Genomic DNA, 21,556 nt, shown 5'->3' on the forward strand with positions numbered 1-21,556 from the left:
CTTGGCAATCTGCAGGCACGGCTGAGGGTGGGAGGAGAGAGCAACAAGGGGAGCCACAGGAGATGAGAGAACCTTCTGGATCATGCAGACAGTGCAGACAGGGTGCACAGACAAGGTCCCTGTTCTCAGGAGCTGTGTGGGCCAGTCACAGGCAATACAAGGACACAAACTATAAACAAGAAAACATTCCAGTCTGTAAGATTATTTCAGATAGGGAAAAGTGCTGTGAAAACAACAACTCAGTAATGCAGTAGAGACTTAGGAGGAATATATAAGATAAGATGGTTAAGAACGATCTCTCTGAAAACTTGGATGGGAAGGATCCAGTCATGTAAAGACCACAGGGAGGGCTTCCCTGGTGGCGCAGTGGTTGAGAGTCCGCCTGCCGATGCAGGGGACACGGGTTCATGCCCCGGTCCGGGAAGATCCCACATGCCGCGGAGCGGCTGGGCCCGTGAGCCATGGCCGCTGAGCCTGCGCATCCGGAGCCTGTGCTCCGCAACAGGAGAGGCCACAACAGTGAGAGGCTTGCGTACCGCAAAAAAAAAAAAAGACCACAGGGAAAGTTGTCTTAGCCAGAGGGAACAGCATGTGCTAAGGCCCAAGATAGAAAAGAAGGCTGATGTAGGGGGAGCATCCTGCATGAGCAGGAGAGCAGTGGGAGATGCAGCTGGAGAGATAGGCAGGGCTAGATTACCCAGAACTCTAGAGATCTTATGAAGGAGTTAGGATTTTCACCTAAGTGCAGAGGGAAGCCTTTGGAGGATTTCAAGCTCAAGGTTGCCTCTTCCTTGAGCTGGCAAAGAAATACACATAATAATAGATCCCTTAGGAAGCCTGAGACAGGACTCTGACTTTGAGAAGCGAGACACCTTGTTTACACTTGGACAATAGCTTATTTGCGTCTGAGTGTTTGAAATCTATACAGGTACCTTTGCCAACCTACAGATGGGTGGACTCCCTAATGGGAATCTTGACAGGGCCTCTCTCTGGCCAGGGCAAGTGGGTATAGGTGTGAGGAGTGTGGTAGATTATTCTGGCCTAGTGGGTGGAACATATTCTCTGAAAGCAATTGCAGTGCTTTGCATAAACACAGGAGTGGGCCCGGGCCAGGAGACCTAACAAGAGAAACCCATTCCCATGACTGCCCCTGACTTCTGGTGTATCACTGGGTGGCCCCACCTGGAGAGCTATGAGCAAAGCTATCTCTGAGCTAACTATGATTCTGTGCCCCTGGGCCAGGAATAAATCCGAACTTACTGGAAAGATCATCCCAAGGGTGGTTCTTTGGGTTCAACAAAGAAATCCCTAACAGTTTCCTGCTAATAAAAAGATTATTTATAGATAACCAACTAGATATGGAACTGGATAGGGACCAAGAGACAAAGTAAAAATATTTAGAATCATTCATTTTTGTAGATGGATCAACAGTGAAAAGGAGCACTAAATGTAAAGAAGGATTAATACAAGCAGCTCTTATTAAGAAAAAGATAAACGTCCCATGAGAAAACATTTGCATACCTCATATAATGAGGTAATTCACAAGCAAAGAAATGCAGATGTCCAGTGAGCAAATGGAGACATAATCAACCCTACTAGACATCAAAGGTTTGCAAATAAAAACAATGAGATCTTATTTTCTTCATCTAAAAATAAGCAAATTAAAGATATCACAACATCCTGTGCTATCAGAGTTTCGAGGAATGGTCTTGAGTTGTTGATGGGAATATAAATTAGTACAGCGTTTTTCAAGGGCATTTAAAAATGCATAAGAAAAGCATTTTTTTTTTAGCGCAGTCTCGTTAACCCAGCATTTTCACATACAGGAATTTATCCTTATAAAAATATTACAAATGTGTGCAAAGATTCCACTGCGTTGACCATAACCTTTTTAAAGTGTTGGAAATTATGAACCTCTTGTTGATCCAGAAATAGGGGATTGCTTTATGTACTGTGGTATAGCCACACTATGAAATAAAATACAGCCAATAAAAATGGTGATGTCAAAGACTATTTAATGGCACAGGAAAAAACAAAACTCTCCAGCTGGGTATAAAATGGAGCTGATATTCACCAGGTCATAATAGTAGTTAGCCCTCATCTGTATTCCCCAACTTTCCTTTTTCTTTTTTTTTTTTTTTAACGACTTTTTTTTTTAAGTGAGGAGGGGGCCTCTGAAAAGTCAGGGATTGGAGTTCCTACCGGGTACCCAAGAAAGTTCACACATCAGGTTCACTCCTCATTGGCTGTGGACCCACATGTAGGTGAACGTCTCACCCACATGGCTTAGCTCTTCTGTGCCTTGGTTTCTCATGTCAAAATCTGAGATGATAATGCCTGTTCTGCCTGTCTCATGACAAATGGAAACTATGTCTGTATTAGTTTCTGCTAGTGCGTAGCAAATTACCCCCAAACTTGGCTGGGAAGTTCTGGCTCAGGATCTCTCGTGAGGTATGCAGTTAAGCTGTCGGCTGGGGCCACAATCATCTGAAGGCTCAGTTGGGGGAACTTGTTTCCAAGCTCACTCATGTGGCTGATGGTAGGAGGCCTTACTGCCTCACCACCCAGGCCTCTCCACAGGCTAAGTGTCCTCACTCGTGGCAGCTGGCCTCCTCTGACTGGTGATCCAAGAGAGGAAGCGAGCCCAGGGCAGAAACCACAAGCTTTTGTAGCTCTTACTGCATTCTTTAGCATCGCACACAATGACGCTGGTGCAACGTGGGAGGGTACAGTGTGTACACCAGGAGGTGGAGATTGCAGGGGGCCATCCTGGAGGCTGCCTCTCACCACATCCCGGGGTTAAAGTGCTTCACAGGAAGACGTAGTGTTCCAAGGCTGTGGGGGGCTGTGCATCAACTCACAAAATTCTGATTATGCCCGACTTTTGGGGGAGCCCTGGAGAGCCTGAGGGGGCGCCCACAGGGATAGTGAACAGGAACGAAAGGCCCCGATTCCACTTGTTCACTGAGTGCAGCTTGGGGAAGACTCACACCAAAAATAATAGTGATTATCCCTGAGGATAGTAGAATAACTGGGTGATTTGCAGTTGGGGTATGCGTGTATATGTGTATGCTTTGGGGGTGTTTTCAAGTTGTCTTCTTTGAGTATGGATAACTTTTGAAATTAAAACAAAAACGTCTTAACGACAGTGAGTCCGTCTGACTCTCAAAAGAAACCACAAATCACGCAGTGGCTCAGCTTTGGAAATAAGCAGAAAAGGCAGCATGAGAACCAGGAAGAATCCTGGTCCAGGATGAGAGGCCTGGGGAGAGGTGGAAAGGGAACGAGAAAAATCGAGGCACTTCCAGATGATGAGGTGGGGACCTGCCACCCTTGAACCTGTCCTCTCCCCTCCCCACCAAATGTCCAGGCGTTATAGGTGGAATGGTGAGAGCCAGGGATATGAGCTCAGTGACTCACAAGCAGCAGCCCTGCATGGCAGTTGGGTCAGTGCACTTAGTGGAAGGTGTCAGGTGTGGCCGGGGCTGTAGATGAGCTCAGGTGGAAGCGGGTGAGTGTGCAGCAGCCAGGACAACCCAAATCCTAAGGGAAAGATCTAAGAATAGGTTGTAGCTTGGAGGGTGGTAAAGCAGTGCCGTGAGTACTGGAAACCCCCCAAGAGTGGGGTGCGCACTTCTGCCCTTCAGCGGTCACTGTGAAAGGGATGTCGTTTGGAAGGTCAGAATCGGAAGGAGTCTTAGATTGATCAGAATCCACCCCATTAAGCAACGTAAGTGTCCATCGACAGAAGAATGGATAAAGAAGAGGTGGCACATATCTACAATGGAATATGACTCAGCCATAAAAAGAAACGAAACTGAGTTCTTTGTAGTGAGGTGGATGGACCTAGAGTCTGTCCTACAGAGTGAAGTGAGTCAGAAAGAGAAAGACAAATACCGTATGCTAACACATATATATGGAATCTAAGAAAAAAAAAGGTTCTGAAGAACCTAGGGGCAGGACAGGAATAAAGACGCAAACGTAGAGAATGGACTTGAGGACATGGGGAGAGGGAAGGGTAAGCTGGGATGAAGTGAGAGAGTGGCATGGACTTATATATACCACCAAATGTAAAATCGATAGCTAGTGGGAAGCAGCCGCATAGCACAGGGAGACCAGCTCCGTGCTTTGTGACCACCTAGAGGGGTGGGATCGGGAGGGTGGGAGGGAGACGCAAGAGGGAGGAGATATGAGGATATATGTATATGTATAGCTGATTCACTTTGTTATAAGCCAGAAACTAACACCATTATAAAGCAATTATACTCCAATAAAGATGTTAAGGGCATCTCTGGTGGCACAGTGGTTGAGAGTCCACCTGCCGATGCAGGGGACACGGGTTCGTGCCCCGGTCCGGGAAGATCCCACATGACGCAGAGCGGCTGGGCCCGTGAGCCATGGCCGCTGAGCCTGCGCATCCGGAGCCTGTGCTCCGCAACAGGAGAGGCCACAACAGTGAGAGGCTTGCGTACCGCAAAAAAAAAAAAAAAAAAAAAAAGTTAAAAAAAAACAGAATCTGCCCCATTGTCTCATAGGTAAGAAGTAAAAACCCAGAGAAGGAAAGTGTCTTGCCAAAAATCACACAGCACTGCAGGTGGCCAACTAGGAACAGGACTCCAACTCCCAAGAACTGGCAGATTAAAAAAGTGCTTGACTTTTTCTGTGTGGCCCGGAAGCAAAGCTAGGTGCTCATAGTGAGAGTTACAAGAAAGCAGATTTTCATCTCAATATAAAGAAGAATGTTCTAGTGAGTATATCACAGTAGTAAGCTACAGTTGCCTGGAAGCGTTCAAGCCAAGGCAGGAGTGTGTCTCAGGAACCAGAGCCTTAGGAAGAGAGAGCTGGCGTGCTACATTTCCTCTCACAGTCTAGAATTCAGGATGCAGCTGAGAGCAGCGCAGCCACCGCCCTCTGCTGGTAGAATGACAGTAGCACAGCTTCCCCTTATTGTCCCCTCTGCCATTCCTCTGGTGCAGGGAGGCTTTCCAGATAGGAAGCAGCCATTTGGGGTCTGAGAGCTCTCTGCTGAGGGGACTTCAGGAAGTCAGTAGAGGTATAACCCCTGCACATATGTACCAGAAAGGCAGGCAAGGTCAGCAGAATGCCCCGCCAGTCTCTGTGACGTGGAGGGAAGCCAGTAAACCGCGCTCAAGTAACTGATGCGTGCCCTGTGCCTTCTCGGGGTGACCTTACTGCCCCCTTCTGGAACAGGGCCTCCAAAATTGACAGGGCCGGGACTGGGGACTGACCTGGGTATATGGAAACCTGGGTGTGGCCCTGGGCATAACATCACCTACTGTTCCCTGGGTGACCTTGAGTAAGTGGCCTCGCCTCTCTGGGCCTCACACTGATGGTGGGTGGAGAGGCAGAGGCTCTGACTGCCAGAGAGAAGCTCATGGATAGGGGCGCCTCTGTGAGACACAGCATGAACAACACCAAACTCAGTGGTGCCCAATGACCTCATCAGGCAAGGTCTGAGGTTAAGAGTTCATAATAGTAATAATATGATAATTGACCCAGCCACCTTATTCTTTCTCTTTTTCTCCCCCTCTCCACCCTTTCCACTAGTGCCCTCATGCTCTTTCCCCTGAGTTCTGCCTCTAGGAAAGTTCCCAAAGCTTATTCAGAATGTGTTGGCAATGACCAACAACATCTCCCACCACTGTGCCCTGCTCAGTTGTGTCTATATGTTAACAGCAGCAAGGTGTAGACCCAAAGGAATGAATCCCTAATGGTGGAAGTTCAGATCTGAGTCAACTGGGGAATCAGAGCTCTTTTTATAAGGCAGCAAGATCTTACAGTCAAGAAAGAAGAAGGAAATCTTTCCCCCTCCCTTTTGTGCTGGTCAGACCACAAGCTGGAAGAACAGTATTGTTCTCAGCTCCATGAGCCGTACTTTAATTGGGAAATAGAGCAGAAGGTAATCTGAAGAAGGCAGCCATGATGGCGAAAATACTTCTGATCCAGCATGAATTGGAGTGTTTGTATCCCCCTTCAGTCTGCTCTGGAGTTCCCTTTCCAGCGTCTGCTTTTTTGCTTTGCTGTCAGTCCTTTGTGAGGATTTCACAGTAACTGAAGGGAAACAAGCTTGTGCTAATTCCCCTTCCTCAGTGAATTCAACCTCTGCTTGGGCCTGCAGATCTGTCCCTTCCTCTAGCTTATCTTCCCAGGGAAAACATAAGCTTCTGAGGGCCGGAACAGCATCTTCTAGACACAGGCAGGGGTGCCCTGGTGTCTGGAAAGAGCTGGGGACTTGGGGGAAGGGTGTGTAATCCTAGGTTGTAGTTTCAGCTCTGACACTTTTTTGCTGACTCACCTTGAGCAAGTCAGTTAACCTTTCTGAGCCTCAGTTCTCTCATCTCGAAAATTAGGGGAGTGGTGAGACTCAAGTAAGATGTTAATAAACATGTTTGTAAACCATAAAACCAAGGTCATTGATAGAATAATACACACACACATATACCCAGCACCTGTTGTCATCTGTAAAATGTCATCTGTAAAATGAAGGTTATAACAAGTTAGTATATATTTAAAGTGCTTAGAAAACACGAATACACAGCAGGTGTTCAGTAAATGTTAGCCATTATTACATCACCTGGAAAGAATTCACTCACTCATTCAATTTTTACTGAGCCCCTACTGTGTGCCAGGCACTGTTGGAAGCAGTGGGGATCCAGCAGAGAACAAAACAGACAAAATTCTGATCTTTATGGAACCTACACTGTAGTGGAGGAGACAGACAATTAAGTACATCATAGAGTGTAATAGAAGGTAACTAATGCTAGGGAGAAAGATAAATTAGGGAAGCTGACAGAGGTATGGGAGGATGGAGGGTAGTTACAACTTTAAATAGGGTGGTCAGAGAATTTGATTGGCTCGACACTCAAATTAGATGTTCATCCTGGTCCAATCAGCTGAATGTATGTGTGTATTGGGAAGGTGGGGGCGGCGGGCAGATCAGGGAATCTGATTGGCTCAGCTTGAATTAGACGTTCATTCTGAGCCAGTCAGGTGTGTGTGTGTGTGTGTGTGTGTGTGTGTGTTGGGGATGGTTAACACGACTTCGAGCCTCAGCATCTATGAAGGCCGTAGTGAGGGAGTTGTTATGAGCTGTGTAGATACTCGAGGGAGGACGCTGAATTCAAGTGGAACCTCTTCTTCCTCCTCCTGGCCCGCCTTGGCCTTCAGCTGGCTGAAGATCATTGTCTTCAGTTGTCAGGACTGAGGTGACAGAGGGTGACCACCTGTCCCGTCTCCTCCTCCTGAGCCTTCCTCCTGCTTCCATGGCTGGGTGGCTAGGTCTCCTCTACTGTCATGTCAAGAACACATCCTGATCATCTGGCTCAGCTGGCCACAGGGTCTCTGCAACCGTATAAAGACGTGAGGCTGGGACTTCCCTGGTAGTGCAGTGGTTAAGAATCTGCCTGCCAATGTAGGGGACAGGGGTTCGAGCCCTGGTCCAGGAAGATCCCACATGCCACGGAGCAACTAAGCCCTACTGAAGCTCGTGTGCCTAGAGCCCATGCTCTGCAACAAGAGAAGCCACTGCAATGAGAAGCCCGCGCACCGCAACAAAGACTCAATGCAGCTGTAGATAAATAAATTTAAAAAAAAAAAAAGAAAAAGACGTGAGACTGGGTGGCACCAGGGCTTCCTCCCCTTCCCAAGCAGAGTTCAGGCTCCATGAAAAGCCCTTGCCTCCTGGGGCCCAGCGAGGCCCAGAGCCTTGGCCAAGGAGACTGATCGTGGCCTTCTGTAATGGGCGAGAGCCCCCCTTTGCACCCCAAGTGCCACTGTCCCTTCCTGACTAAGGCTTAACGTGCACTCAACATCCCCAGGAGAGTCGCTCAGCACCCATTCTGCAACACGGGTGGGTTAGCCCCTCGCCACCCAATCTGGGGAGACCATCAAGCCAGGCATGGCCTAGCGCTCCACAGGGCAGAGTGCGGGCTCTGGAGGACCAGGAAGCCCCAATTTCTACGCCGATGGGAGCCCTCTCTGCCCCTTCCCCACACCTCCCCCCAGGAGGTGGCCATGGGGCCACCGGGCAACCTGAGTGTGCCAGGGATCGGCAGGTGGGGCAGTCAGGGCCAGGCTCAGAGGAGCGGCCCACACCGTCTCCCGTGGAGAGCCTCCAGACACACAGGCACTATGCACCCCACCCCCGGCCTTCATGGCTGTGTCCCCTAGTGCCCAATGCAGGCCAAGCCTCATGTCCCATTTTGAGAATTAGAGTAGCCCCAGGTCACTGGAAACATAAAGGGTCTGGCTAGAGGCCAGGTGGCAGGCGTACCAGGGGATGTGTTCCCCTCCCTGCCCCCCCCCACAACAGCCCATCTCGGCTTGACAGTAGGAGCTAATCCCTGCCCTGGCCCTCCAGGTGAGTGAGGGAGGGTGTGGGCCTTCCTAGAAATGTCACCTGCTTCCCACTCATGCATTCATTCAATAAATATTTATCAGTAGAGTCTCCTATGTGCTTGGCACTGTGCTAGGTGTTGGGGATACAGCAGTTAAGAAAATCACATATTGTCATGGAGCTGGCATTCGGAGGAGGGATTTCTTCTCTAGGTGGCCAGAGCCAAACCCAGGAAGGGTCCTTGTCTGTGTTTGATGAGCATATGGGTGGAGGTTCAACTTATAACCATAGACCATCAGAGCTGGAAGGGCCCTGATATTTCAGTTCTGTTCACCAGCCACTTCTGGGCATATGTGTAGGGGCTGTGCTAGGTCTGGGGTGTGAAGATGGGTTACACACATGCCCACCCTTGGAGAGCTCACCGTCGGGTCGGGGGACAGAGCCGTGAGACACTGAACACAGGGCAGGGGAGGGTGTGGTCCTGGGGGCAGTTGCTGTGCAGAACACAGGGGTGGAGGGGGCACTCAAACCCTCATTTTGCAGATGATAACGATAGCTGATATTGATTGAATGCTTATTTGGTGCCAGGCGCTGTGCCCAGTGAGCTTATGTTTATTGTGTCATGAGGAAAGTGAAGCCCAGGAGGAAGGAACTTGCTCAGTCACTCATCAGTGAGAGCAGAGCTGAAACTGGACCCTGGAGCTTCAGAGCCTGAAGTGCTGCAATAGGTTCCTTCTCCCACCAGCCCCAGCCCCTGAGGGTCACCAGCCTCAGCAGGGAGAGGGCTTGGGAGAGGAAGGGGCATCTAAGGACTGGGCTGCTCACCTGCTATTTAAAGGGCATTTTCAAGGCCATTGAGGTTCCAGGGCCATTGCCTTGGAGGTGGTACAGCTCTTTCTTTGGCCTCTTAGATGTCCCTGATGGAGCAAGGCTGAGGGTCTGAGCCAGAGGGCCCCTGCTCTGCCCATGCATTTCACAGCTTCCATGGGGCAGTGGCAGCCCAGGGCTGAGTCTTCGTGGTGTCTAAGCAAGGAAGACGGTGGGTGTTGGGCCTTTTGATGGATGGTGGGTTCGCTCCTCAGTCGATAATCCCAAAGAGGTAAGGCAGAGGAGTGGCCCAGCTCGGGAGAATGTGGATGATACCCTGTGACCACTCCCACTGCTGACAAAAGTAGCATCTGTGTAACTGGCAGCATGTGATTGAGGAATCATTTGATCTTGAATATAAACTTGACATTGTATTTGTGGCCAGAGGGCATAAGAAGCATGTCTTATACTTCTTAGGTTTCACTTGTATCCCACACTCTGCTGAGAACCCTCCGTGATTATCTCATTTAAGATGAAGGTACTGATAACCTCTTGGGAAAGACAAACAACAACCATGAAACAAAGCAAACAACACAAGGCGGTGCTAAATGAAGAAGCAGGGCAGCATCATGGCTAAGCCCAGAGCACCACAGAAGGCTGCACACTGTGTGAATGGGACCCCCTTGAATTGTGCAGTGTACAACCCATGCAACTGTACAGGGGACCTGATTAGGTCCACAGTTTATGGCATCATTAATTCATTCAAGAAAAATTTACTGAGAGCCTGCCATCAGTCAGGCATGATTCCAGATGCTGGGGTTACAGCAGAGAACTAGACCAAGCATCACACCTCATGTAGCTTACATTCTAATTCAAAAGTCACACAGACTGAAGCTTGAATCCTAGCCTTGCACTGTGTTAATTAATTTCACCGAGCTTCAGTTTCTTCATCTGTAAAATGGACACAGTGATATGTACTTCATACAGTTATCATGGTAAATAATTGAAGTAACACTTGGTTTCAGGCCTGACGTGTAGAAGACCCTCAGTGAATGATTGCCATTATCATAAATGGTGGGTTATGGGAAGAAAGCCTTGTGAAAGCAAAGGAAAAGGGAAATCACAAGATGTGGAGAAGTCAGATGAGACATTTTAGCAGGAGCAGGAGTCAGGGTGCCTCTGGGAAGATGATTAAGGTTTGCAGAGGCCCAGAGGCCCAGGTCCTTCCAAGGATGGGTGTCGTGAGGAAAGTGGTGAGGCTCTCGTTCGACAGTTTGGGGACCATGTTTTCCCAATCCAAGAGTTAGGACACACATGATCTGGCAAAGAAGTTCTGTGTTTCTTCTATATGTGAGAAGCAGTCTGAGAAAAAAAATGTGGTCATCAAAATATTGGGATTTAGGGAGATTTCAGTATTTTATAAGGACCTGAGACACAGCATTTAATATTGAGAAGTATGACCCCAATAGAGTTGAGCAAACTGGCTGCTAAGGTTGAGAGAGGGTGGGGAACAGGGTGTGTGGGTCCCTCAAAGGCCAAGCAGACGAGCTGGATCTGATGAGGTAGGGATAAGGGCGCCGACCGAGTCAAGATCCCTGACTAGCCACAGAAGTCGCTCCTGGCCTTTCCGAGCAGAAGGGGATTTGAGGCCTTCACAGATTCAAGGAGCTGGGGGCAGTGGAGAATTGGACTTGGAACACAGGTGAGCACCAAGGCAGCTCCTGGGGGCCCAGAGGAAGTTAAATGAGTCCTTGGCCATCCCGGGTGGAAGGTCTGATTGGCCAAGCCAGGCTACGTGTCCCTCCTTGGCCAGCAGAGGACCCCGGGTAGGAGGAGCCCCCTTTCAGCTCTCACGATGGGAGGTAAGGCACTGCATCCCATCAGTACAGCACACAGTGGGAGAGTTCCCCCAAATCAGGAAGGGGGCTTGGATACCCAACTGCCAAAATTCCTACAAATGGTTCCAACCGTGGAAGGTTCTGGAGGAGTTGCGTAATGCAAGTGATCATTATAGAGCGCCCAAGTCACACTGGGGTTTGGGAAGAGGCAAGCGCGAAGGAGAGCAGTTGGGAGAGTGCTGACGTGCCTCCGCGGGGCGTGAGCATGGTGGGCCTGGAGAAGAAGGGGCAAATGTGTGGGCATTTCTGAGGGTTAATTTATCAGAGACCTCTGGGAATCAGCTCTGAATGCAGAGAGGTACCGCGATCTCAGAGGCTCAGCAAACAGCTGTCAGAGCTCTAGGGGGTCACGTGGCCCTAGGCAGACATTCAGACTTCATCTCATTTCCCACTCCGATCACCAGGGATGGCGGGGCTCAGGAGGGATGCAGTGGCGGTGAGCTATTAGCAATGCCTGCTGTAGAGCCTGAAGCCTGAGGGGTGGCAGGTGTACCCTGTGTGTGTTCTCGCTAGCCCTCCAGAATGTCTCCACTTTTCAGAGGGAGAAACTGAGACACAGAGACTTGTCCCAGGCCACCCAGCCAGGGAGCGGCAGAGCTGAGATGAGCCCAGGTCCCCTGACTCCCGGGCTGCTGACCTGTCCACTGGGGAAAGAGTTTTAGTGATGCTCCCCGAATCCCAGGTGGGCTGGCCGACAATAATGGCCCCAAATGAGTTTCCTTTCATTCTGCAGGGGAAGTAAGTATGTGAGGAGGTTGCAGGAAGGGCTTCAGGCGGGAGAGTCCACCTTTCTCTCCTTTTCCCTGGGCCAGATGGGCAAATGGAAATAGGGATTTTTATCCTCTTGACTCTGTGGCAGGGGAGAAGGGCAGGGCTGGTGTTGACAGCCTGGAGATGGTGCGAGCCCTCTTCGCTTTTGCTTCTCTGCCACAGCCAGAAATCTGCTTTTCTACCCATTGTAGAAGAAGCACTATGGCTTCCCCCACAGTTTTCATAGATGCTGCTATGTATTTTTTGCCAATTCTTTCGCATTTCCAACAGCTATGGATTTTGGCTCGCTCCCCTCCTTCCCCACTGTGGGACACTGGGACATGATGGGGTGACTTGGGTGTGAGGGACTCTCCTTCTCTCTGTGGTCCCCAGCCCCATTATACTTAGGCCCATGGGGTAGAGTCCAGACTCCTTCATGAGACCAGCAAGTTCCTGAACCCTCTGATCTGGGCCTTTCTCTGTGGCCTTTCTCTCTACTTATTTGGCTTTCCCAAATATTCCTCAGCCTTTGCAGGGGCTGGTCCTTCTGGGTCCTAAGCATTCCCCACGCCGTCCATGGCTGTGTGCTATCAATCCTTCGGGCCTTCCACACCTCCTCTGGGAAGGCCTTCTGGATTTCAGAGCCTCAAGTACTTGCCCCTCTCCTGTGCTCTGGCATTTCCCCCACCAAAGCACAGCCCACCCTACACTTTGTCCAGCTCTTTGTCTGTCTCCCCTGTGAGCAGCCAGGGCTAGAAATCCACACCTCCAGGACACCCCATCAAAAACCACCCCCCATGCAGATTCATCAGGCACACTGAGTTTGGAATTTTCTTATTTTCTTCATGTGTGTTAGCACAGAGTTTTATAAGAAGGGGCCAGTAATCAGGAAACCACAGGGGCCAGCATGAGCTCTGAGGTCCCAGGCAGGCTTCTCCCCAACACACACACACAAACACACACACACACACACACTCTCTCTCTCTCTCTCTCTCTCACTCACTCACTCACTCACTCATGCATCCACTGTTCCTCTACTTCTTCCTATCCCAGCCTCAAGGAGTCTGTTATCTCTTCTGCTGGGCTCTGCAACAGGACACTGCCCAGGACCAAGGACAAAGCTGGCCCCATCACTCTTCTTCCTGGAGCCTGGGAAAACCGAGTTCATCTCGAAGTGCTCAGATACCAGGAGAAACAGAATTCCTTACATCTCTTCCACAAACAAACTCCCCCGCCCCTGGGGACCTACTCCCACACTCTCCCCCAGTACATACGCACGCACACACGCACGCACACACGCACATACACAGTAGGGATTTCGACTGGAAAAACCAGCAAACCCTTTCCAGCTTGAAAAACACAAAGATAAAAAGACTGGAGGGGAGAATCAAAACAGGAAGTCATGAAGTTGGGAGGCTTCCTGAGGTCTCGCTGTGAACTTCTGTCTGACTGGGTGACTGACTTTACAGCATCACAGCCTTTGCTGCACATGCTGCCGTTTGACTGTGAACCTACCCCGAAGCTCAGCCCCAGATCTAGAATTTCTCAAGGTCAGAAGAGCAGGATCCAGAATTATCTCCTGGCATGAGGAAGGTACAGGGATGTGTCTGTTCCCTGGGTGATATTTTCTGGGTGATGAAAATGGACATGCACAAGAAGGGAAGGGAGTCTGGTCTCAGGGAACAGCATGAGTAGAGACCCAGAGGTAGGAAACAGGGTGACAGTCATTCACCCAGCTTGAGTTCTTGCTATGAGCTGGCATTGAAGGATGCTCTGAAGATGCCTGGGCCAAGGTCACTGTCTTCGAGGTGCTCACAGCCTGGTGGCAAGGATGAACCAGGAACCAAAGGTCATCTAGGCGGCGGGAGCATTGGAGGCTAGGGGTGCGTGTATAGTCATGTGTGTGTCGTGCAGTGGGGTGGGCTGTTATGTCAAAGCGGGGTCAGGCTGGGACCACAGTAGCTCTGATGTCCCATAAGGAGTTTGGCTTTTAAAGTCAAGATAGTAGGGAGCCATTGAAAAGTTCAGAGTGGAGTAGTTATCGCAGCAGAGCTGTACTCTAGAAGAATTAGGTGACATTACGTAAGATGGATTGGAGAGAATTGCAGAGGGCAGACGCTAGAGGCAAGGGGACAAATCAGTGGACCCACTTCAGAAATCCTGCAAGACAGTCCTGGGAGCTCAAGCAGGAATAAAGCCCTCTACCCAAAATAGATCTCCTAGAGGACTGCCCGGGAGTCTGAAAACCCAGGAGAGTCCACTTCTGGGCCAAATGGCTTTCTCTAAAGGCTCCTGTGAACATGCACATAGATGACCCACAAGGAGAAATGGACTGACCCATTACACCCCCCAGTGTCCTCCTTAGGAGGCTCCCGTTTATTATATATATTATTCCAGATTAACGGGCTGAAGACAGCAGGCCGCTAAAGTGTGGGACATGAGCCCAGTAAGTTCTGATTGGGATGGAGGGAGGGAAGGAGTGCGGCGGCCTGGGCAGAAGTGGCGTGGAGAGAAGCTTGTATGGAGGGGGGCGGTGTATAAATGTGTGAGCGTGCGTGACTGTGCGTGCAGCTGTGTGGGGGACCGTCGCTGGCAGATTGGGCACACCCCGGGGCGACAGCAACCCACACCTTGGACGAAGGGCACCCAGCGTTTAGGAACATGAAACACCCCTCTCACCCCTGCTGAGAAGGCCACAGTGGTACTCAGAGTTCTGAAGCTGCACAAACTCGTTCTAGTGTCACTGCGACGTGGGGTGACCGGAAACTCAAGTTTCCTCGAGTCACCCCTTCCCTGGGCAGTACTAATTAGATAATGCATGTGTAAGCGCTTTGTGAAGTGTCAAGGGCTGTGAGCTGGAGGGTGAGGCCTCCTTCACACCCCGGAAGCTTGGACACAGGGGGCCTGACTTTGCCCAGAGTTTTGGAGAGAAGGACTCCAGTGCCCATTGTATAATAACTCTCTCATTTAATGTCACCTTCCATCCAGAGGAGAGAAGACGGCAGGCAGCCTACCTGGATGGTCTGGGATGCGTGGGGCAGCACGTGGAAGAGGGAGTGTGATGACGGAGGCAGAGGGGTGGGGATCCCCAAACATCTGTCACGCGGAAGCTTGGGATGCCACCATTAGCTCACCCATCTCCTGTGTCAGGCTTATCCATTGCCCTGGGGCTTCCTTTAAATTGTACAGCACCTGACGTGACCGTTTATCTTCCTACTCGCTTTATCTGGGCGTGCATGAAACACGCAATACTGTTTTTTGATTTCTCACCCCACCCCCTGCACCTACATCGAGTAACACTGACGGTCTCCGCCCCTGTCCTAGAATGAATGAGCACAGGTGCTTCCCTGAGGCCCCAGCAGAATATGGAGCCTCTAGGGTAGTGGTTCCCAAACTTGACTGCCCAATGGAATCACTTGGAAATCTTTCAAAAAAAAATACTGTTGCGTGGCTGCCCACTCCCAGACACTGTGATTAAATTGATATGGGACACCCATCGGGCCCCTGGGGTTTTCAAAACTTCCCAGGTGATTCTAAAACAAAAGCAAAGTTTGAGGGCTTCCCTGGTGGCACACTGGTTGAGAGTCCGCCTGCCGATGCAGGGGACACCGGTTCGTGCCCCGGTCCGGGAAGATCCCACATGCCACGGAGCGGCTGGGCCCGTGAGCCATGGCCGTTGAGCCTGTGCGTCCGGAGCCTGTGCTCCGCAACGGGAGAGACCACAACAGTGAGAGGCCCGCGTACTGCAAAAAAAAAAAAAGCAAAGTTTGAGAATCACTAGGGGGACGGGGGAGACAGAGTGGGGGAAGTGTGGGTCTTCAGGAGCAAGTATAAGGGTCTTCACAACTGAGTTGCCTGCCAGCCCCTTCTGAGAACCTTATGAGAAATTCTGAGGCCCTACTTCTGATGTATGACTTTTCCCCCTAATTTATCAAGTCTCTACATTCTGAAATAGGAGGGCAGCATAGCCAGACAACAGCCAGTGCAAACTGCAACTCCTCCTGGCCCAGCTGCATCACCTTTGGCAAATCATGGCCCAGAGCTTGGTTTTCTCATCCAGAAAATGGATTGTTAAAGGAGGGTTGTAAGGATTTACTAAAACTTTTTAAAAATTTTATTTTATATTGGAGCATAGTTGATTAACACTGTTGTGTTAGTTTCAGGTGACAGCAAAGTGATTCAGTTATACATATACACGTATCTATTCTTTTTCAAATTCTTTTCCCATTTAGGTTATTACAGAATATTGGGCAGAGTTCCCTGTGCTATCCAGTAGGTCCTTGCTGGATTTAATAAAACTTTGTTTCAGACTTAAATATAATGATGTATACAAATTGCTGAGCACAAGGCACTTTTTTTTTTTTTTGGCAGTATGCGGGCCTCTCACTGTTGTGGCCTCTTCCGTTGTGGAGCACAGGCTCCGGACACGGAGGCTCAGCGGCCATGGTTCACGGGCCCAGCCGCTCCGCGGCATGGGGGATCTTCCCAGATGGGGGCATGAACCCGTGTCCCCTGCATCGGCAGCCGGACTCTCAACCACTGCGCCACCAGGGAAGCCCCACAAGGCACTTTTGAAGCACTTGTCAAATGGTCCTTTATCACCCTCGTCTATTTTGTTATCATTAGTATTTCCCTCCCGTGACCTGGTGTGCATCCCTAACTTCTGTCCTGGTATGCCAGAAGCAAGGCCCTCCAGTTGCAGGTGTGCCTGGCTTCATACAGTAAAAAGGGCAGCCACGAAGAAGCAGAGAGGGCATTAGCCCAGGGTCTAGGAATCTGGGAAGCCCAGAGAGGCCAAGGGCCATGTTCAAGGTAATTCAGCTGGTGAGGTGAATGGGGACTGGGCCTAGAAACCCTACCTCTTGCTAAGTCTGTTCTTTCTGCCTCACTACGCTGATACCCCAGGTAAGAAAACATTTTGCTTCTGTGCACAGAATTCAGCTTTGCAGCCATGGGAAATTCTAGGAAGCTGAAGCTGTCGTGCAGGTTGTTTTGAAAATATCTCGTCCTCAGTCAGTTCAGTGGGTTCAGATAAAGCCTGGACTGAGGCCCAGGGCACGCGCCGTTCCCCTGGCAGCCTGCTGGGTGAGCCACACCTACCAACCCGCCAAGGCAGGGCCTGGCCTGCCCTGCCCACACGCACGCCACACACAGGCACTCTAAAACCTATTTTCAATTAGTTATATAATTTTATTAAGTTTCAAGGATCGTATTTTCCCCTAAAGTATCTGCATCGTAATAAGGGAGTAAAGAAGCCTATATAAGCAGATACATCTGTGTTCCACAGAAGCTTCTGGAACATAAATCTGGTCGACCCCAGTCTGCATCTCATTTCTTTAAGACCTGTTTGACCAAAACCGGAGAGGAATAGTTTTCAATCAAAACTGTGGTGATCACCTCCCACCTGGGGTACCAAAAACTAAATAAAAAACTATGGTGAATGTGTATGTGTGTGTTTTAAATAACATCTATATCTTTAATAGAAATTGTAAATGTTCATTGGGGAAGAATTAGAAACCACTTATATCCAACTAGCCAGAGATTGCCACTCTTAATTTTTTTTTAATTATTATTATTTTTTTATTTGGTTGCACCAGGTCTTAGTTGTGGCAGGCAGGCTCCCCAGTTGTGGCATGCGAACTCCCAGTTGCAGCATGCAAGCAGGACACAGTTCCCCCACCAGGAATCAAATCTGGGCCCCCTGCATTGGGAGCACGGAGTCTCAACCACTGCGCCACCAGGGAAGTCCTGCCACTATTAACTTTTGATGTATTTTTCTTTTAACAGCTAAGGATCATTTTGCATATATAACTTGAGTCTGACTATTTCACTTACCATTAGAGCTTGAGTAATTCCCATGCCATTAAATATTTTTGGAAAATATGATTTAAATTACCTCATAATATTCCATTATATTGGTGTCCTGTAATTCGTTTTGGCAATGCCCCATTGTTGAGCATTTATTATTGTTCCCTATTTTAAATAACATGGCACTGAGTGTCTTAGTATGCTTTCCTGTTGACTGGGATAAATTCCCAAAGTGGGGTTATTGGTCAAAGGCTATGAACCTTTTAAAAGTCTTTGAGACCCTGTCAAATGGATCTGTGGGAAAGTTGCCATGCTTCTCACTCCCCTGCACCCTGTTGAGAGGCCATGTCCCAGCACCCCCCAACTCTGTCTTTGGCAGCTCAGCTGTGTTTGACATGCAGCCTGATCCCCAGCACTGGGCTCCTCCTTGAGAAGACTTGGGGTACATAACAGCTGCCACCCAACATTTGACATTGAAAGTCTGTCCCAGCGAAGGGGGATTGAATTTGTCCTGTGAAGCCTCCAGGATAAGGCCCATCCTAACAGCATGAAGATCTCCCTAATGATTATAGATGCTGTGTAACAGGCATCCCGACCCCACCCCATGCAGCAAGGTCTCTGCCCCAGCTCTGTTGAGACTCAAGCTCTCTTTGAGGTTCAAACACCAGATGGCAGGTTAGACCCCAGGACCCCTGAGAAGCCTCCCACTGGGACAATTCTGTGAGCTGACCATCTCAACAGTGATTCTAAAGTTATAAAACAGTGCAAAACCTTGACTCCGCTCCTGAGAAGCTCTTTACATATCTGTTTTCTCAGATGTAAGGTGGGGTTGTTATGAGGATTAAATTTGATGATATCTGTAAATCAATGTAAATTTGATTGTATTAATATATTATATTAATAATAGCTATTAGTGTTGGCTTGAGCCCAAGTATGAGAAGGCAGTATTGGGTAGCAGTTAAGAACCAGATTCGGATTTGGTCTGTAGTCACACCCCTATCCAGAAAGTAGAACAGAAAACAGAGGCATTTGGAGGGTCTGGGGAGAGGATTGTTCACGTTTATTTAAATTCAGAAAAAAAAATTTCAGAACAAGCTTCCTTTAGAACACCTATACATGCACTTCATTGGTTTGTTCTTTAATTTTTATGTCTATCAGAGTAATAATTGTGCAGAGTTCATGAAGTCTAATAGTACTGCAAGGCCTATAGCACTACAAGGGAGGTGCTGGGCTTGGCTTATACCAGCTCATGAGAGCTTACTGTTAAATTTTTAGGAGTTTTGCAAGCCAGTTTTTAAACACGACCATTATTAAAAATTAAATTATGCAACTTTCAATTAAATGAATGATGTTAAAAACAGAGGTACTAATGTTAAAAACTTATTCCTTACTAACTGTTTTACTGCTATCTGGTGTGCTACTGTGAGTCTCTTTTAACTCTACTTTTGGTGATATCACCTTGGTAGCTTGAAGTTAGGCGTAGTGGGCATTTGCCACTGAAACTGGCATATGTTCCAAACCATGGCCTTTTTTTTCCTGGAAAACCGGTTGTTAAACATTTACCAGCACACCAGGGCCTGTACCCTCGATCCCTATCCTACTTTGCTACACCCCTCGTTTCCCACTCCCTAAAGGTAGCTGCTTCCAGTGTTTGGAGCTGTGTCTTTTTGTACTTCTCCTCGTATTTCTTAGTTACATACTTTCACGGCTATGTCTGGTTTTTTAAATCTTAGACATTGTCTATTGACTTCCTGTTATGGAAGATGGGGATCTGGCTCTCTACCAGCTCTGTCTCCCCTCTTAACTGTAGCCACACACAATTTTCCAACCTCTGCCTTCCCAGTATATTATAGCACACCTCGTGTTTAAATAAATATTCAGGATTTACGTTATTACCATGATGTAAACATTGTACACAAGTCATTATCACTGTGATTGTATTAGCTTTCTTATACAGCTCTTTTCCTGGAGTTAATAATTGCACTTTAAAAGTTGCATGATTTCTCTATAAAACTGTGGCTTTCATACTTTTCTTCTTAGCAATGAAACTTGTCTTTCAAACAAAATTTTGGGAATTTCTTGGCAGTCTAGTTGTTAGGACTCAGCACTTTCACTGCCATGGGCCCAGGTTCAATCCCTGGTCAGGAAACTAAGATCCCACAAAGCTGCAAAGAAAAAAAAATTTTTATATGAACTCTGCTCTATAAAATGGGAAAATCAAAGCTGCCAGGTTGAAAGGAGGTCCCTCCCCTTGAGCCATTTCCCATGGCTGCAAACAGTATGATTCAGTCATGAAAATCATCATTACACACCCCTTTGAGGAAGGCATTCACAGAGGTCCACCTGGAAGGATACATTACGTCGGGATCATCCGCTACTAATTCCCTTCCTGATGCAGGGCCCTGACCTCTCGCCATTCTGAATACATTCCAGTGATGTGGCTTCACCTGTCCCTCCAGGACATCACCTGCAGGCTGCTGGCCAGAAGCTGCTGCTAGCTGATGGCCACCTATTGACGGATGCAGATCTGCCTGGTTGCCGAAAGCTTAATGCAGACAGCTTTACTCAGGGCAGCCTTTGGGACCAGATATAAGGAGAGGAGGCTCTGTCAGAGAGCAAGTGAGCTGTGGAAGCAGACAATGCAGGGCCTGTCTGCCTGTGGACGTCAGAGCTGGAGAGAGGGGAGCTGGCTAGCAATAACCAGTAGGATTAGGCTCAGCTTTGAGGGTTATACCTGTGTGGGAATCCTAGCTTTGCTTTCAGCTGGGTAACCTTGGGCAAGTGGCTTAACCTTTCTGGGCCTTAATTTCCTCGTGCCTAATTCCCAGGGTTTTGTGAGAGTTAAAGAAGCTACTTTAACCCTAATAAATCCCAGGGCCACATGTGGCTCGGTCTCTGCTCAGAGTCTCAACTAAAGAAGCATAGTCCAACGGCCTAAGAGTCATTGGAAAAGATATTCCGATTCGAATTGCATCCCTCATGGAATGTCAAAGGGGATCCCATTCTTAACTGAGAGCGATACACCCCCAATCCTTTTCCTCCATTCTCTGATTTCCCCCAGTGTACAGTGTCAGTGAAGTTCTTCTAAGTACAACCTCCAAGGCCTTTGGCCTCTCTCTCTCTCTACCTCATTCCTCCCCCTCCATACCACTGCCATTTTCTCTAGGTTTTTTTTTTTTTTTTCCTCTATGCACCTTGCCACTGCGGTGTCACAAAAAATCAAATGATACGGAGATGAGCTGATAGATATACAGGCAAGAAGTGGCTGGGGAAGAGGTTATGGCAGATTGCATACTCTGAAAGAACTCTTGCCCATCACACTGGTGAAGTAGTGACATAAGGCACGTGTAGCAGGGGCTTGGCAAAAGCTGGTTGTCTTCCTCCTTATTCAGTTGAGGAACCTAAAGGACGGTGAGGTTTGACCTGCCTCAGGTGCCTCTGACCACCTAACCACTGTTAGCAGATGAGCAGTGACTAGAAAAACCCTCTCTATTTCCTCCACACCCCAAAAAGCTAATATTAAAAAGACCTGGGAATGGAGACACAGCCTCTGCCTGCAATTTCCCCTCCCTTCCCTGCCGCCTTTATAGACAACTAAGCATGGAACTACCCCTCACCCCCACACCCTTTGTTCCATCTTTTGTGGACTTCATCCCCCCTGCAGGATGTCTTTCAAGTCATGTACTGAGCACCTACTGTGTGCCAGGCTTGTAAGGAGCTGGAGATTCAGAGACAAGGAAGCCTATCCTCAGTTGCTCGTAGACAGATAGAAACAGACTGCAATGTTGCGTGATGGTGCCTATAATAGAGGGAAGCACAGAATACCCTGAGCTCACAGAGGAGTTCTTAATCCATTGAGGGATCAGGGGAGACTTCCTGGAGGAAGTGCCGTCTAACCTGTATGATAATAACTAGTATCGTATATTGAGCATTCACT

General features: G+C 48.7%; 1 protein-coding gene across 1 annotated transcript in view; it reads left to right on the top strand.

Moving 5' to 3' along the window:
* CORO2B (coronin 2B) overlaps positions 1–21,556 on the top strand; it is a 139,931-nt gene that overhangs the window by 90,577 nt on the left and 27,798 nt on the right. The gene's annotated exons all lie outside the window — the stretch shown is intronic.

Source organism: Tursiops truncatus, chromosome 2, assembly GCF_011762595.2.
Source record: "Tursiops truncatus isolate mTurTru1 chromosome 2, mTurTru1.mat.Y, whole genome shotgun sequence".
In the NCBI taxonomy this organism is placed as follows: domain Eukaryota; kingdom Metazoa; phylum Chordata; class Mammalia; order Artiodactyla; family Delphinidae; genus Tursiops; species Tursiops truncatus.